The sequence below is a fragment of the Empidonax traillii genome, unplaced genomic scaffold, assembly GCF_003031625.1.
Source record: "Empidonax traillii isolate 1590-97213 ecotype Southwest subspecies unplaced genomic scaffold, ASM303162v1 scaffold105:size1093405, whole genome shotgun sequence".
Classification (NCBI taxonomy): Eukaryota; Metazoa; Chordata; class Aves; order Passeriformes; family Tyrannidae; genus Empidonax; species Empidonax traillii.
Window position 1 is genome coordinate 782,066 of NW_020955298.1, and position 17,236 is coordinate 799,301.

General features: G+C 48.7%; 1 protein-coding gene across 1 annotated transcript in view; it reads right to left on the minus strand.

The window, feature by feature from the left end:
* Positions 1-6,953: 6,953 nt before the first annotated feature.
* The window catches only part of COPRS (coordinator of PRMT5 and differentiation stimulator), a 129,284-nt gene continuing 119,001 nt past the window's right edge, over positions 6,954-17,236 (minus strand). Inside the window, exon 4 of the mRNA XM_027882401.1 lies at positions 6,954-7,048. The gene's annotated coding sequence lies outside the window, so the exon portion shown is untranslated. The remainder of the gene's footprint in view (positions 7,049-17,236) is intronic.

Below are 17,236 nucleotides of genomic sequence, written 5' to 3' on the forward strand. Positions count from 1 at the left end.
TGTGACTTTTGCTCAGCATTCTTAAAGGAAAAACTAAAGACTCAGTGGTTCCTACAGCCTACCTGCAAATACACTCCTAGTTCCACTGCTACTGATTCATTCACTTCTCCCACAGCAGACTGACACCCTAATTAGTGCCAGCATATCCAAGGGGCATTTTCAATCATCACAGAATAAAGGGGAACAGAAAAGGACCAGTGATCCAGTAGGGCCCAGTGCCATTGCACAGGACAGGTTTTGCCCACCAGTCTGTTGGCACAACAGAGGTCCCACAGTCCCCACATCCCAGCTACAGAATATTCTGATTTTTATGCCTGGCATCACAGATCTCGTGCTCTGTGTAGTACCCAGGCTTTTGCTCCATGACGGATGAGAGGCAAATCTACGGATCCCAGCGTGTGGACTTCAAAGTAGTTACAGCTTGTGCTTAATTGGGGAAAGGAAGCCAAAGGAAATCATGTGCATTGGAGTCAAATACCATTTTTAGGAGTGGGAACTGCGTGTGTATTTCAACAGTGATTAAAATAGCCAGGGATGAAGGCACACTCTTGATTAATGGTCTCTCTGTGAGCTGAGGACACGTCCTCCAGAGTCTGGCCCTCCTGAGAGACACCCATGACGTGCCTTTGGGCTGAGCACAGTCTAAAGGCACGAGCAGGAACTGGTTGATTGGGTTTTATCGTCCTTCTTGGTGTGGATCAGTTCGGTCAGGTGGCTTGAATGATTATCTCCTCCTTCTGAAGCGTGTGCTGTGTGTAAGTAGCTCTAACCCAACCTGGTCCAGGCAGCAGTGGTGCATCCCTGCAGCCGGTGTTCCCATGGAAGGTGCTTCCCTGAGCTCTCCCTGGCACGCTGGGCTGGTGCTGCAGTTGGAACAAGACCAACCAAATGATTACTTTAAAGCCACTCATTTTTTCTGACGTTTTTCTCGTTCACATTTTGTGACTCTGCTGCTTCCTAAACCCCTGCACGTCCCTCTGGGCACTGGCAGCTAAACCACTGAGCAGTGGCTTTCTCCCGATGGAGAATCCTGTGGGACACATGGAGGTGAGGTGGGAGGCCCTGACTCTATCCTGTCCCCATTACAGGACCAGCTCAGCCCCATTTAGCAATCCCTCCCAGCCATTCTCAGTGGGTACGTCAGCAGGGCTCCAGCTCCCTGATTATTTCATGCCAGAGGGGACGCTCCCCAGGGCCCCCAGAGCTCCAGGAGCAGCTGTGAGCGGGCTCTGAGGGTTCTGGGGAGGGCTGACCCCCACACAGAAGGTGAGCTGGGGGCTGCTCCACACTCCACCCCCTCTCCCTGTGTGGCAAAAAGCACAGGCTTAACCTCTGCGTGCCTCCCACCCCGGTGAACCAGAGATAGGAAACTCTGTCTGTCTCAGTGGGTTTCTGCAGCACTTAATTGATTTGTGCTGCTGAACACCCCGCAGTAAATGAGTCCAAGGTGTTAAAGGAGGATGCGTTAGTGGGAAAGCTCCAGCTGGAACACGGCTTAGATAGGAACCATGTGTGTGCTGGGACAGAGTGCACCCTCGCCTCGTTCCCACCCCGGCCCTGCACAGGGGGATTGATGCTTCACGGAAATGCTGGCTTGTTTTCAGGCCTCTGGCTTGTCCTGGAGCATCCCCGTGGCCTGAGTGTCCGGTGGGATTTGCTGCTGCAGGAAGGAGCCCCGAGTGGCACCAAGGAATGCCCCGTTCCAGCCCCGTGCTGACAACACTGATTGGCACATTAAGGGTCTCTTTTCCTGCACGGAGACAACAGTATAAGGCATTGCTGTGAGAACACTTGAAAAAGACACAAACGAGGAGCTTCTGGGATTTCCTCAGGTTTTTCCAGCTGCAGAGCAGGGTGAAAACTGTCAGCCACAAAAATATTACAGTTTATGCTGTTAAACAAATCATCATTTGTCAACAGGTAGCTGAATTATGTCCAATTCCGCTGGCAGAGGCAGAACTGATTCTGTTCCCAATGCTATTGTATAGTTAACAGCTGGCAGCAAACTGGCAGAGAAGGCTGTGCTGGGCTGATAAATAACCCAACAAGCCTCACAGCAGAAGTATCTCATGGAGCGACTGCAGCTCACGCTGGAATGTGTTGAACAAACGCTTGTTAACAATCTATGCACAGGCGGGGAACTGCTTGATGAAAAGGTACCAGAAAAATGTTATTTAAGACACAGATTTCCTAGGGGTATCAAAAGACCAAACCAGGTTTTAGGCCCAAGAGCACCAAACACAGCAGCAAAGCAGCAAATGTTGGCATTTCTTGCTCGCTGAAACTGAGTCTGGTAATAATGAGGGAAATGTCCCGACCAGTTTGAAGATACGAAAGGCAAGCCAAAAAACCAACGGAGAGAAATATTTCTGTGTTTGTTTCACAGCCCCCAAATTCTGCTGGACAATTTTCCACTCTTCCAGATGTTTTCTGAGGGAGAGAGACATGCTCTGATTTCAAATGCTGTGTTGCTTCTAAGCTGATGAGGCCACACTGTGCCACCTGGGACAAGTGGAAATGCCCCGTCACGAGATGCTGATCAGGCTGGAGCCCCTCATTCTGTACTTAACACTGCTCTGGTTTTGTCTCTGCTTTGCAGACATTTTATTTTTATCGTGGGTAAAGAGCAGCAATGTGTGTGTCTCTGTGAGAGAACGAGCACAGGGCTACAAGCTTCATCTCAGTGTAAATAATATTTTGGCAAGAAACCTGCAGGAGATTAAATTAGGGGCCTAACGACTGAATATTAAACATTTCAAACTTTGAGTTCCTTTAAATAAGCAGCTACAAAACAAGGAAGAGTCTGACAAAATTAGCAGGTCCAAAGCACTAGAGGAATCCACTAAGGGTCACTTGTTTACTGATGCAAATTTAAAAGGCCGTTTTTTATTATTTTTATTAGTAGCTGTGTATGTCAACATGCTATTTCCTCAATGCATTTTGAGTCCAGATTAGCTGAAGTTTTAGGTGTTGGCAGACTTGCTACAATAGAAGGGAAATGCCAATGGAATAACTTTAAACATGATCCAATCCCTGATGATTCACTGGATGTGTTAAAATTTCCTTTGAGACCATGTAAGTAATGCAGGGACTGGAGTGCAGAGTGCCTGTGACTCAGCTCTCTGCGAGGCAGCGGGAGGATGTCAGAATTACTCACTGGGACAGGAGGAATCTCATTTATCTATTTATAGGCAAGGCTGAGATGAGCTTGTACCATTAAAGAGCTGAGTTTGCCAGTTCCCATAGGGGAGGAGGAAGGAAGGACTTCACTTTAGCTGTTGAAATAAAAGCCTCCTTTCCCCCCCCCTCCCCATTTCCAGAGCTGATGACTGGCCAGTTATGTTTTCCCTGCTTGCACAGGCAGTGCAGGGCTCCTCCTCCTCGTTAGGGGCCAGTGCCCACTTTGCCAAAATCCTGTCTGCTGCACGTTTCTAGGAACACAGTGCTCTGGATTACTGATCCAGTCTCCCACTATCACAACCAATTACATCACATCATGCTTTTTGGCAGGCTATTCCAGCACTTCATTTTAAATTTTCAGCCTTAATATCATTTGTTCCTGTGCCAGCATCGTAATTCGGTTTAAACAATTCTCTTTTTCCTCTGATCTTTACCTATCAGATGTATTTACTGAAAACAATCCTATCTGCTCTCGTCTTTGTTTTGAGAAGCTAAACAAATGAAGCTCTTCTAGTCTCCTCTTGTTCTAAACCCTCTGATCATCCTCAGTGCCCTTCTCTGTACCTGCTAATCTTCCTTGAACATGAGTGAACCTGTATCTTCTAGGACTGTGTTTGCCTTTCCATTATCAGATCGGTGGCTCACAGTTATCCCTCCAAGCAAGTAATTCTCTGCATGTTTTTTTTTCCACCACCCTGCTTTTGTCATTCTCAAGTGAGTAATGTGATATTCTAGTTATTAATTTTTAACTGCAGGTCTTTACGCTTTGTCTAATCTATCTCAAAGTCTGTCATTCGGTTGATGTTCTGATCCTTCTCTGTGTCAGCAAAGCCTGTGTCCTCAGCAAATCCTACAGCTGTGCCAGAGTCATTTACAGAACGAGTAAGACCTGCTCAGGACTGACCCCTGAGGAGTTCAGCTTTCTAACTGCCCCTGTCCTGCATTTCTCCTTCCCACAGAGCTCCCCGTCCTTTGCTCCAGCAGTTCTGCATTTGCCATCTGCACTAATCCCCATCTTCTCAACTTCAACTCGTAATTTCCCATGTGGTGTAATATCAGATTCTTGACTCAAGTCTGGATAGAGTAAAATCACCTGTATTTCATTTGTCTAGGAAAGAAAAAAATCAGTCATCAAAGAGAAATATGAGGTTAAGCTGAGCTCCTTTAATGTGCCAGTTCTTTCCAAATCCTGGGGTGGAAATCTGCCAGTGCACCTTGATCTGAGCACATGGAATTCTTTAAGCTTTTCCTTCCGTCTTACATGTGATAATTTTCATTCCCTTAAGTACGTGCCTACTAGAAATCCTGTCTTTGCCCCTCTGTTCAATATGATCACCTGTACTGAAAATGTAGGCAAAGTGGGTTTAGTTCATTTTGGACCATATGTAGCCAGGTCTAATCCCAACCCCATTCTCACTACATAATGACCACATTTCCCCTCTTTTCCTCTTCTGTATTTATCGAGCTGAAACCTTCTGCCATCTGTTTCATTTCCTCTTCAAAGTCTGATTCACAACTTTACTTCTGACATTTCTCATTCTACCCCTACATTTTCTGACTTCAGCAAATTAAAATGGGATGACTGAGGCAAACAGTGCCTCCAGCCTCGCCCCACTGCTCTTCTCCAGGGTCACCCTCGTGGCAGAGATGACAGAGCGGCTCCTAAAGCAGGTCGGGCACTGCTGGGCTCTTCGGGACCTGCTGCACGAGCAGTTCAGTCAGCCCTGTGGGAGGGTGATGGGCTCCAGCAAAGAGCAAGTCAGGGGGTCCTTCCCTGCAGTGGTTCCCCTCCAGATGTTGTTCCAGGCCCTGGCTGCACGTGAGCTGCACAGCCCATCGCTGCCCACACCTTCTGCCCAGCCCTCCGCATGTGTTTGGGGCTGCTTATTTATCCCGCTGGTTTCGGAGTGTTTCCCTGCAGGGTTCGTCCTCCTACATGTTCCAGCTAGTGTTGGAATCCAGTTTCCATCACATTCAACTCCTCAGCTCTTCGGTGCCGTTGATTCCACTCATTAGTTCCCTTAATTTCTCAGCATTTGTCCTTTTTGAGGTGAATGTTTGGTGTGTGACTATAGACAGTGCTGGAGATTTAGCCCTAATGAGGTACCTTTAAAAGCTTCTCTTCCTTAACCAGGGTCTTCAGAGGCTCTGGATGACTCAGAGTTCAGCACTTTAGAGACTGAAAGAACTTCACTTGCCTTTCTTGTGTGTGTGAGGCACTGCAACCCTTCTCAGGATTAACTAGATTTTCATTTATGGACAACTGAGACATGAAGAGACTAAAGATAACACTTTAGAAGATACTGCACTGGAGAGTTAAGTGCACTTAGTTAAGTGCCTGAGGTGAAGTACAAAGCTTCCTAACCCCACTGAGATCACTGCAGCAGTCAAACCCCGCTCACCTGAATGCCAGGTGCCTGTGCCAAGCCATTTGCTTTGCATTCTGTCGAGTTTCTTGAACAAAACAAAGCACATCCAGGCTGTGGACTGACCTGTCCCAGACCCGCAGCCAGGACAGGCTTAGCTGAGACTGCCTGCACAGGCCAATGTTAGGAAAGAGGAGCCAAGCCCTCAGAACACTGCACAAAAATGTCCTTGTCACCTGAGCTTCCCAAAACAGTGACAGTGACACCACCACAGCACTGAGCCCGTGCTGCCATCCTACACTGATGGAAGCTCTTCCACTGGCAAACTGGTGCATGTTCAAGCCCCGTAGAAAGAGGTGAAATGACAGGGAAAAGCAAATTTCTCTCCTTTCCATTAATATACTTGGAAATACTCTGGAGTGGAAGAAAAATGTGCCCCTCTCCCAGGGCACATCTGCCTCCACTGCCCATTGCTCTGCTGGGCACCTACTGCCCTTGGCAGGGTCACAGGACTCGTGTTTGTCTATAAAAGTAACCTCCTTGTGAACAGGCTCTTTGCTTTGGGAAACACAAAGCAGTCTTGTCCTCCAAGTGTCCAAGCCTTCTTTTCACGTCTGTTTAGTCCTTCAGTAGTGTTTATTTTTGGCCTTGAGAGAAAAACACAACTCCACTTTAAAGGGGTGGTGTCCAGTTAAACCCACAGGCTGTACCACCCCTTTGCTCCCCCTTTGCAGGGGAAGGCAGTGGAGGAGACCAACAAAAACCAGGAGAAAAATCCATTGCCTGTTGGGCACAAAACTGCTTTTGCTTTCCAGTGAAAAGGGGCAGAGCATCCTCAGAAGCACAGAAAAACTGGCCAAACAGGCCAGAGCCTGGATGCCTGAGGCTTTTGAGTAACAGTAATAACAAGTCCAGGGGCCACATTTCCATTTGTCCTGGAAAGCCTTTCCAGCTAGGATCGCTCAGGGCAGGGAGACACCCGTGTTCCACAGTGTTGGACTCAGTTTGGGGTGGGTCTGACTCTGGCAATCCCAGACTTTAGCACATCACCCATCAGAAACACCCGTCTGTGCCTGTCCCACGGTGAGCACAGCCCTTCCAGCACTCCAGGACGAGGCTGTTCATGCTGTGTGAGGGGGCTGAGAAGGGGTTGCAGGTCACCTCTGCCTCCTGAGACCAGGCCAGCTGCACACACACACACGTCCTGCTCAAGGCCAGTGCTCAACCAAAGGGCTCAGTGCTCACCTGTTTGACTCTGCAGAGCAGGGGTGTCCACACAGCCAGTGCCAGCTCTGTGCCCCTCGCCTCCAGCACAGACTTGTGACTGTGTGTGGCCCGAGGCAGCTGCAGAAGGGCCGTCTAAGGGCTCCCAAAGCTGAAGCCTGAGGCACGAAGTTCAAGGCAGAGGTCCTGTACGGGCAGTGTGTGTGGTCAAGACCTGCATTCCTTTGGGGAGAGGCAGAGGAGGAGCAGGACTGCATCGGGAGCCCTTTGGGCTGGATCTGCAAGAGGAAATAAGCTCAGTTTGGCCACAACTATGTTTTGGGCCACCCATCAGCATCCATCACCCCAGGTCAGGCAGCTGAGCTCCCTCCTAGAGGGCTGACTGAGCTGGGCCCCTGAGAACAGTCAGGAGAGTACCCTGCTCTCGAGACCTCCGGGACAGAGCCCACGGCCCTGCCCACCGAAACTGGGACTCTGCCACAGGCCTGACTCACCCCCCTCCTGCAGCAATCCCTGATCTTTTAGGTCCTCTGAATTCAGTGAAATGAGAGCCATCAGCCCTGGATGTCCATGAAGGCATGGCTGGGCTCAGAGAAACAGAGGCAGCAGCTCCTGGATGGGATGGAAGCTGAACTGCCAGGAAAGCCTCGCGCTGACGGAGCATTAACAACGCATCGCTCAGAGCAAGTGCTTCTGGATGCCTGGCTGACTTTGGCAAGGGGCACTTTGAGAAAGATACAACTGCATTTTCATTGCTGAGAATCCTCCTCCAGTGATAAGATGTGCCCCGTGGGATGCTGGTAACATATTGGTATTGTCTGCAGAGTAGCTGGGGGTGAAGGGCTGACAGTGCTCAACCCTACACACGGAACACCCCTGAATGTCACCATCCAGACCCAGGATTTACAAGCACCCAGGCAGCCACAGGTAGGCTGTCCAGCTGCCCTCCAGTTACTCTGGGATTTCAGAAAAGAAATCCCAACCCCAAACCCTAAGTAATTCTGTGCTCTTTCCTTTGCATATAAAACATCATTAAAATAATTAGAAAAGCAGATGCGTTGTGTCAGTAACTGACAAATTAAGAATTCAGTCATGGTTGTTCAGGAACCCACTGCCTCCTTGCAATACCAATAATGATTATTTATAGCCTGCTCTGCAAGGAAAGTAGTCCAGGAAAACGGAATGATTACAATGGGAAGCAGTCATCCCCAGGGAGAATTCTAGTGCAAGATGTAGCCGAGATCTCACACCATTTTCTTGCCTCGAATTATAAACTTTATTGTAAGCACTGTTTGTGTATCTTGTACAGAACGTCTCGGTTCCTCTGTGACAAGTACCCATTTTATTCCTGCTGAATTTCATTGAACTTGCCCCTGATTTATAAGAGGCAGATCCATATTACTGCTTTAGGGAGTGATCTCTTAGCTGCCTATTCACAGGGACGTGCAGCCTGGCAAAAGAATGAGCGGAGGGAATGAGCCGGGTGGCAGACGAGCTATTAGTCTCGATGATATCACCATAGCATCTGGAGCAGTTACACGCAGCACTAACACAGGGGATGAGAAATCCTCTGCTCTTGAAAAGAGCTAACAAAGAAAATACACAGAGGGTGGGAGCTGTGGAAGAGCCACAGAACACAGAAGGAGCTGTGCAGTGTCACATCGCAGCAACCGAGAGAGGCAGGAGTGAAGTCCCTGTCTCAGCCCTCTCCAGCTTCAGGCTGCCTTTGCTCCTTTCTAGTCCTGCCTGGGGATGTGACAGATCTTTAACTGAGAGTTCAATATACAGAAAGAAAATACTTTTTTTTTTTCTTATTTGTCAAGAGAAACAGCTTTCTGCTGGTTGTGCAAACAAATCCTTTCCCGCGATTAATACCTGTCTCCTGCGCTCAAGACATCAGTCTCTGCTAATAAAGCAAAGGTCTCTTCGCAGAAAACGTTTCCCATTTTTAATGCTAACTTTCCTCCTCACAATTGCCCTTGTTTAGCCCTATGATAATTTTATGATGCACTCCCAACATAACTCACAGTACTTCCTATTATTGTGTGCCACAAGTGTTTACAGAGCCATTTTTGTGGCAGACACCACCAGCCTTTAGACATTCCACATTTCCTGTTTCACTGGAGCCAATCACTCACTGTTCAGTGCTGGGATGCAAGTCCCTAATTAATTTATACACAACGAAGCACTTCAGTCATTGCAATGGAAGTGCAGTGGAGAGCAACCCATTAGCAAAAACTGGCTATCAAGCATGGACAAATTATTTCCTTTTCACGTTTCCATCAATATTAAAATTGATTAATCATCTTTCAAAAAAAACCCTCCCCCAGTGCCAAACTGCCTTTACACTTTTCCACTAGTGCTGTATGGGACACTTGGGCCAGTCTTCCCTCCTCTCACAGCAAGGAAACCTCTCTGATGTGCTGAGAAGAACTGGCTTTTCACCACCACAGGGGACAACTGGTCCAACCCCACTCATATTCTCTTTATAGACTCAGAATATAATAGCCTGGTTTTAACAAAAAGAAATCAAGATTAAACTCAATATATTCCGAAGGAGTGAAAATTCCTAGCAACAGTTGAAAGGGAAGTGGAATCTATTAATGCCTCCTTCATCTTTATCAAATTACTATTCAGCGCAGTTACATTTATTAATAACAACATTCCTTCAGCCACATTGTAAAAATCCATTAGCAAGAAATGCTTTAAAATGTTCAACAGGCTGTAACAGATGATTTACCAAAAGCTGAAACAAATACTGCGAGCAGAGGGATGTTATGGTATGTTCAGAGAGGGACAGTTTGCATGGCATAACTTCACTTTTTAATTCCATCACCTCCATTAGGAAGGGGTAATGCCAGCTAATAGTGATCTTTGAGGGTTTTTTCATCTCAATTCTGTGTGTACTCACCCCTGAAAATGCAAAGTCATCACCTGTGGCATTTGGGACATGCTGAAGGACCAGATTGCTCTGAATCAGGACTGGAGAGAGGGAACCTGTGAGAGCAGATCTCTGCTCACAAACACCTTCTGATTGTCCCAAACCCTGACAAGGAGAGCCCTCTAAGGAGTTGTTTAACTCTCCCCAGGAGGGTCTGACCGGGGGGCAATCACCGCATTGTTTTCCCTCTCAGCACACCCTGCATTGGCCCTGCACATTCACATACTGCCTTCCTTCAAACACCCCCCAACACTGAAGGTTTGCTCAGGTCCTGGGGGGATCATTCCAGAAGGACTGTGAGTTCTCTCAGTTGCTTCCAGCGAGCAGCAGAGAACAATAATGGCACAGACAGTCGGCACTGCTCCGCTCATTCCCCAGCCGTGACTGTGGCTATCGCAGCCTCCCGCTGCAGCGGGGTAAGGAGGGTTTTGATGACATTTTCTTTGTTGCTGCAGAAGGCAAAGCCTGAGTCAGGGCTTACAGGGAGAGGGGGAAGGGGCAGGAGATGCAATCACAACCAGGGAGGGAGTGAAGCGGCAGCTCTGGGGTCTCAGTCCTTCTGGCTGCACACGGGTGGCCGTGGGTGCGTTGGGTTTCCGCTCACCTGCTGACAGATCAGGTTCCCGTTCCAGATTCGATCACTCCCTAAATCCATAAAGAGATGCCTGAGGCAGGTCAGATGGTTTCTGAGGCAGATAACACAGTGCAGCCCAACTGCCTCTAGAGTGAGAAGCTCTTTGCACTCTAAGCTGTGTTTAATTCCCTCCAGGCCGACAGACAGACCTGTGCCACAGTCCAGCCTCCCCCTCTCGTGTTCATCCATTCCCCCAGGGCCTTCCACTTAGGAGCACAAAACGGTGGCAGAACAAATTGGTGGCAGAATGTATCTTCTGTAATCACACACGAGCCAACTTGTTAGATCATTTTCTGTCCCAGCTGAGATTGCAGCTCCGTGATTACTTGTGACTGAGCAGAACTAGAAAACACATAATTACATGGGCCAAAGCACAGACAGTGGCAGCTACAGATGCTGGTGCTTAGCTGGGAAAGTGCAGCACATGGTGGGAGGGAGGGAGGGAAAGCATGCTGGAAATGAAATCTACATTCCATCTCATCCCCACTGCAGAGTTTTTGGCTTTCAGGCTGGAATTTCTCAGGTGTAATGACAGATTGTGTGGCCTGAAACACCATAAGCTGTGTCAGTGCTCGAGCCTGGTGGGTTCAGCTTGCCCAGCCAGATGAAAGCAGCCTGGACTAACCCTGGTGAGACAATACTTGGCATCTCACAGGCAAGATCATTCTTGGCTGTAACATCCCCCTCCTGGTTCATTTTCTGCTTTCTCTGTTGTTGACCTCCAGTGATGGAGGAAAGGGGCTGGACAGGGAGGGGAAAAAGAGAAGGCAGTGGATGGTGCTGTGAGCAGGAGAGGGGCCTGAAGGAATGGGAAAGAGAGGGAACAGCTGTGGGGCTGGGAGGGAAACAGAGACAGGGGAGTGAAACAGATATGCTTCCCCCTTGGGAGGATGGGCTGAGCCAGTGTGAACAAAAAGGGGCTAAAATGAAAGGGAGGAAACCAGAGAAGAGAAGAAAGATGGAACAAGGGAGATCACAGAGAACAACAGGAAGCAGCGCTAAGAGGACAAAGATGAAGGCTGGGGATTGTTGGGGAAAAGAACACAGAGGAAAAAAAAAACACTTCAGGAATATTGTGCAAAAGACAGAGGGAATTAGAAAAGAAGTCCAATGAAAATGCCAACTACCCAGCTGCTGTGAAACTCCAGTACACTTACGTCAACACCACACCACTGATCAGCACCAGGGGAGGAGGTTTGGGTTGTCTTTTAATTGCATGGAAAGGCTTTCAGCAATGCAGAAAGTGAACTTCAGCTCCCATTGAAGTCAGAGGGGCTTACAGCCACAGGAAAACAAGACCCAACCTGATAAAACTCGTGAGACCAAGATGCCACGTTACGACCTTGAGAACAACCAGCCTTTCTTTACCTTTCTGCCTTCCACCGGGACACCCCGGGTGATAAGAGCAGCACGTGTGGGCAGGGAGCCCAGGGCAGCCTCAGACCCACTCCAGGGACACTGCCCAGCTCTGCCTGCACCACAGCAGCTTCTGCTTTGTTCTCCAGGACCAGCAGTGAGGTCCTTCATTTACATGTCTAAGCTTGAGTAGGGGTAAGAGGCATCCTCTTTGCTGGTTGGAGTGAAATGTTTGGCTTATTGGCACGGCTTGTTTAATTTGGCTCTTAGTGCTCAGTCAGTGTTATTAGAGAAAGCAATAAAAACACATTAAATACAAGGAGCTACATTAAAACAACACGGAGTTTGCAATGCAAACCAAAAAAAGCAAGGGGGCTGAGTGTGGAGATTGCCATTCCCTTCTTCAATCATCCTCCTCTCCATCAATATGAAGTGTTTGAAGGGGTGGAGGGCCCAGTGGTCACCACACATCAGGGAAGTGTCAGATCTGTGTCCAAGGTCGGCTCCTTCCCCCAGTGCCAGGGTGGCTGCTGAGATCAGAAGTGGGGGCAGATACCTCAGCCTGGTCCAAGGTGACGATTCAACAGCACTGAGCTCCCAAAACTGAAGCTCCTGTCAGAGTTTTGCTTCAGTGAAATCTCCCCAGAGGCAACAAGTGTTCATCCTCAGCTTCATCTCTCTCTCCCATCTATATAAACCATCATTAAAGAGAACTCTGTGTTCCACGGTGTTTTTCCTCTCCAGGTTTGCGGATCATGTGCCATCTGTGCCCAGCCCCCTGGATCGGAGGCACAGAGAACGATGCACAGGGAGCAAACACTGGCAGTGGAGATGTCACCACTCCAGTGGCAGCAGCTGGGACCTGAGTCAGCCTCCCAGTCTGCAAACACTGATGGGATTGTCGCAGATGCTGACATTAACTGGTCATCTTCACACCCTCATTCACCTCACATCACACCTTCATGTGCTGCTGGGGCTCAGTCGATGCATTTCAGCTCTTCCACTGCTTGTTCACTGCTGCTTCCCCTCCACCTCTGCAGTCCTTTGCAGACCTGGAGGCCTGTTTCACACAAGCAGCTTTCCCCAAGGGTTTGCCCAGTCCCATCCCAACCCTGGTGTGTCACAGCAGACCCCCAACACTGCACCCCCCTGGGCTCCTCACGCGGCTCTGCGAGGGGACACCCAGGGCCTCACTGCCAGGTCTGTGGGGAGCAAGATGGGGATGACACCCCCAGGGATCACTCCCCGTGTACGTCAGACAACAGTTAAAGACAGTTTTGGCTGCCTTTGACCACCACACACAGCCTGGCTGTGCTTTTAGTGGCACTGACCGAGAGTTGCTGCCTGCAGCAACGTGAAATGTTGGTTTCTTTTTCCCCCAAGCAAGCGGCTCTAGAAAGACTCTGAAATGCTGCAAACAGCCCCTACACATCCCTGCTGAGCTCCTTCCAGACCGAGTTCTTACATTTCTCATGTTTTTCCACCATTTTCTTTTGATCATATAATAAAGGTCAGATCCCACCAACGCCACAGGCAGGGACTGAGAGACGTCAGAAATGACATGTCTGTCACCTCCCCAGGCTGGTGCTCGCTGCTGTAGCCCAGATTTTGCAGCTCAGTCAGATTTCTTGGTTTCTGCTTGGCCTTGACATAGGACTCCTGAGGCTCTGGGATCTTTAATCTGCCCGTTGTATTAACTGATCTGAGGCACAGCTGCATCCTCACACTTCTCCTGCACCATGAAAACCACAACTGCACAATCTGTTTGGGCAAACGGCGAGGTGATTGTTCCAAAGCCTGGAATTCCTAAGGAAACAGAGCTCTACGTGGGATCACTCTGTGTGTGTGTGTGAGTAGCTCTTGAACGTGTCAGGCAATTTCAACGTGGCAGAGAAGAGGATCTCTCAGAGCTCTGAAGCTCCCAGAGGTGCTCTGGAGAGGACAGATGGAGGGGACAGACACCATTAGTATTCCCTGAGGAAAAGGCTCCCTCCACACCAGACAGAGGAGACGCCACACGGGTGAATGTTGCTCACTGTGCTGCTCAGGAAAATACTCCTCAGTGTGCCTGAACATCTCCTGCCATCCTGCTGGAGCTGGCACAGTCACAGCTTTCCTCACTCAGTGCCCGTCACCCCCAGGCCCACGTTCCAGGCGAGGAGGGGACCTGAGTGCCAGTGCAGAACAGGCAATGGAGGAAACAGCAGGAGCACCCACGCACAGGAGGAGCTGCAGCAGGTGAGGATGTCCCTGGGCACAGCCGTTATTCCCGGGGGGAGGCAGCTTTGAGAAAGTGGTGTCAACTACAGGAGCTGGATCACTGGGCTTGGGCAATGTCAGCACGTCCCTTGGAGGGCATTCCCTCCTCCTACACCATGAAACGACCGGTTATTATTTAACAGCAGACCTCACAGGGAGGAATGTTTGTCTGTATTCATGACCTCTAACAAGTGTGGCAATTGTTTACTATACTCTGAGCTACTCAGCAGCAGCTATAATGTAATAATTATAGAGAAACCTCCCTAAAAGTACATTTCTGATGCATCAGCAAAACTCCAGCTGGCACTGAACATATGAGTTCAGCCCAATCTGAGAAGCAGATCGTGCACTGCATTTTGTGCAGCTGTGTAAAGGCTCCAGTGAGGAGCTCTGGAGCTGATGCCTCGCAGTGATGGAGGGAGGCACAAGAAGCAGCACAGAAGAGCCACAGGTTCTTTTCCCCATGGTCAATGACAACAGAAAACACCAGGCCCATTTTCAAGCTAAATGAACTGAGATTATGAAAATCAGAGCATCAGCATTTTCTAATCTGGGTACTGACCTGGGGTTTGGTTTTAGAGGTTCAGCCTGAGCCCAGGCTGTGCCACCATTTTTCATGGAGATGATTCATTATTATTTTGTTTCATCCACACACACTAGAATAGCATCCTGAGGATCCTGCAAGGATCAGCTCTTCCTTGTGCTCAGTGTTAGTGAACTCCAGCTCCTGTTCTTTGCAGAGGGATCTACCAGGGCTTCAGATGCTGCTGCCTTGTAGCAGAACCCCCAAAACGTCACCCTCTGGCACTCGGAGCCCAAGGCTGACCTGCCCCCATCACTGCTGTTCCAGCTGAGCAGGCTGTGAATGGGAATGCCGGGGCACAGGTGCTTGTTTTCTGCTTCCAGCCCTGCTGCAGTGCAGCACGTGCCTGGAGACAAGCTGGATTCCTCAGAGATTCTGTGGGACCCTGGTAGTCCCTAAATACTTCTGTGTCTCAATTTCCTCACCTGCAAAAAGGGCCGAGATGAAAAACCCTCAACTGAGAGCTGCGTTCAGGTTTGGAAAACAATTTTAGCACCTTGAAAGAAGGCTTCCCTGGAAGCCCAAGCTGCAATTTACTGCTTCAGTTAAAAAAGCGTGTGTTTTGCAATCCACAACCTGTTTACACTTCTTACAGCTATCTCTCTAAAAAGAACTCGGCTCGTGGATTTGGCACAGCTTGTTGGATAAGCAGGCTCACCAAGCCTTCCAGGACACACAGTGCTGCTGTGTAACTTTGCAGGCTGTGTTTGACTTGCCTGAACTTGAGCAGTCACCACTGATTGATTGGCTTCTAAAAATACCCTCCCGCCATGGTTCGAAGTCTGGAGAGCTGGTGTTGATTTAGAGATGGAGACCTTCTCGCTGGGCAGAGGCTCAGCCAGACATCTGACACCGGGCTGTGCTCCTGCTCCTGCCCTGGGAACCATGGGCAGGGAGACCCAAACACCTCCTCCTCACTTCCATCTCGGGTGTGGCATGACAGTTCATAATCATCCTGTCAACCGAGGATTTCTTTGCATTTCTACAACATCCTTCCTTCTGCAGGAGCATCTGCAGTGCCCTCAGTACCCACACTCCTCTGGGTACCCCCTGTAAGCACCACCCATTGCCCCATCCCCTTCTGAGTTCCACTTTGGATTTATCCTCCCCGAGGGTGGATGATGAGAACTGACCGTGACTTCTCAGACGAAAGCTCAGCTGTTCCTTGTGCAGTGGCAGGAGCTCTTCCCCATCTTTCTTGGCAATGACTTGCCCGATAAACCCGATGATCTCATTGGGCTTTTGTGTTCAGTTTTAAAAGGGGTATAAAGCAGGCTCTCCAGTATTTCACTTCATTTTATTTTAGTGTTTGTTATCTGGAAAGAAGAGGGTAGTTAAACTGCCTTTTTAATTAAATTCCTTTAAATCTTTGAAAACAATAAAGAAAGAAAGATAGCAAACAAAGTAAGACAGAAGAATTACCATGGGTATTACCAGAGGTATTTTTTCCCGTAACACATTTATATATAAATCTCTTTTCCAAAAACTTGCAACATTTCTCAGTTGCTCAGTCTGTCTCCTGGGTAACTTGACACCTCACAAGAGGAGCCTTGTGCCTCTGCTCTTTAGTGGGACATGAGTCTTAGGAACTCTATTGAAACTCTCCTCTAAAGACAGAGTATTCCTGGTTTCCTGAAGGTGAGAAGAGCTGGTGGTACTGCATCCTCCTCCCTTTGCTTCTCTCCAGCTTCATGCAGCTTATGAAAATCAAAGGCTCTGAGCAGCAACAGCTTCATTAAGTAGTGGTCCCTTTGGCACACAGACTCTTTCTATAGGTCTGGGAAAAGCTTTCTAAGAATTTACATGAGCAAAGAGATAGTAAATGGGCTTGGGTTTGCTGTACAAGGGTTCAGACCTGCAGTGTCAAATGTTTAGAGCTCCATAAATTAAAAATAAGGGGGGGGAAACAGTGACTGAGATAAAATAACCTGACAAAGGTCCTGTGCTGTCAGCACAGCATCTACAGGATAGGACCCCACTGGATGTGGGAGAAAGAGGATCTGTCAGGCTCAGACCCTGCCACCCAATCAAGTCCCTGGTGCAATAGTTCTGACCATGATGAAGACATCCGAGCACGGAGCTCCATCCTGCCACATCCCACGTCTCTCTACAATTTGCCTGATTTCTTTTTTTTTTTTTTTTTTCCTTAAATAAGGAGACAATGCTTTCTGTGTCTCCTTCCTCAGACACCACTGCTCTCCCAGGGACCTCTCAAACACCAAGGCCAGAAACCAAGTCCAGGAATTGTAGGTTGCAGTTAATCTAAAATTGGTGACTTGTCAATTTTAATAGTTTTAATTTCCCAACTGTCTGCTTGGGTTACACACATAAAACTTTAAAATATGCCTTCTCTGTCTCCCCACATAGAAAACCACTGTGCTTCCCTGTCCTCCATAGACTGTGTGACCTTTAGCTGCTCTCCCTTGCTTATCAAGTCAAGGAATTCATTCAGCTCCTCAGCAATCCCAGCCACTGACTCTCCATTCACATCCCTCCAAAGGCCCCACCAGCTCCCCGATCGGTTCAGAAAGATTTATACTCGTGTGCCCCTTCATATCCTTCCTCCTCGGGCTTTGATTTACCCTCGTGGCTTCCTTATCACTCTGGAGCACTTCCTACATGCCTGTCTTTACAGCTTCTTGTTCTCCCTCTTTGGAATCACCAGTGAGTTGCGTTTCCTTAATGGCAGTGGG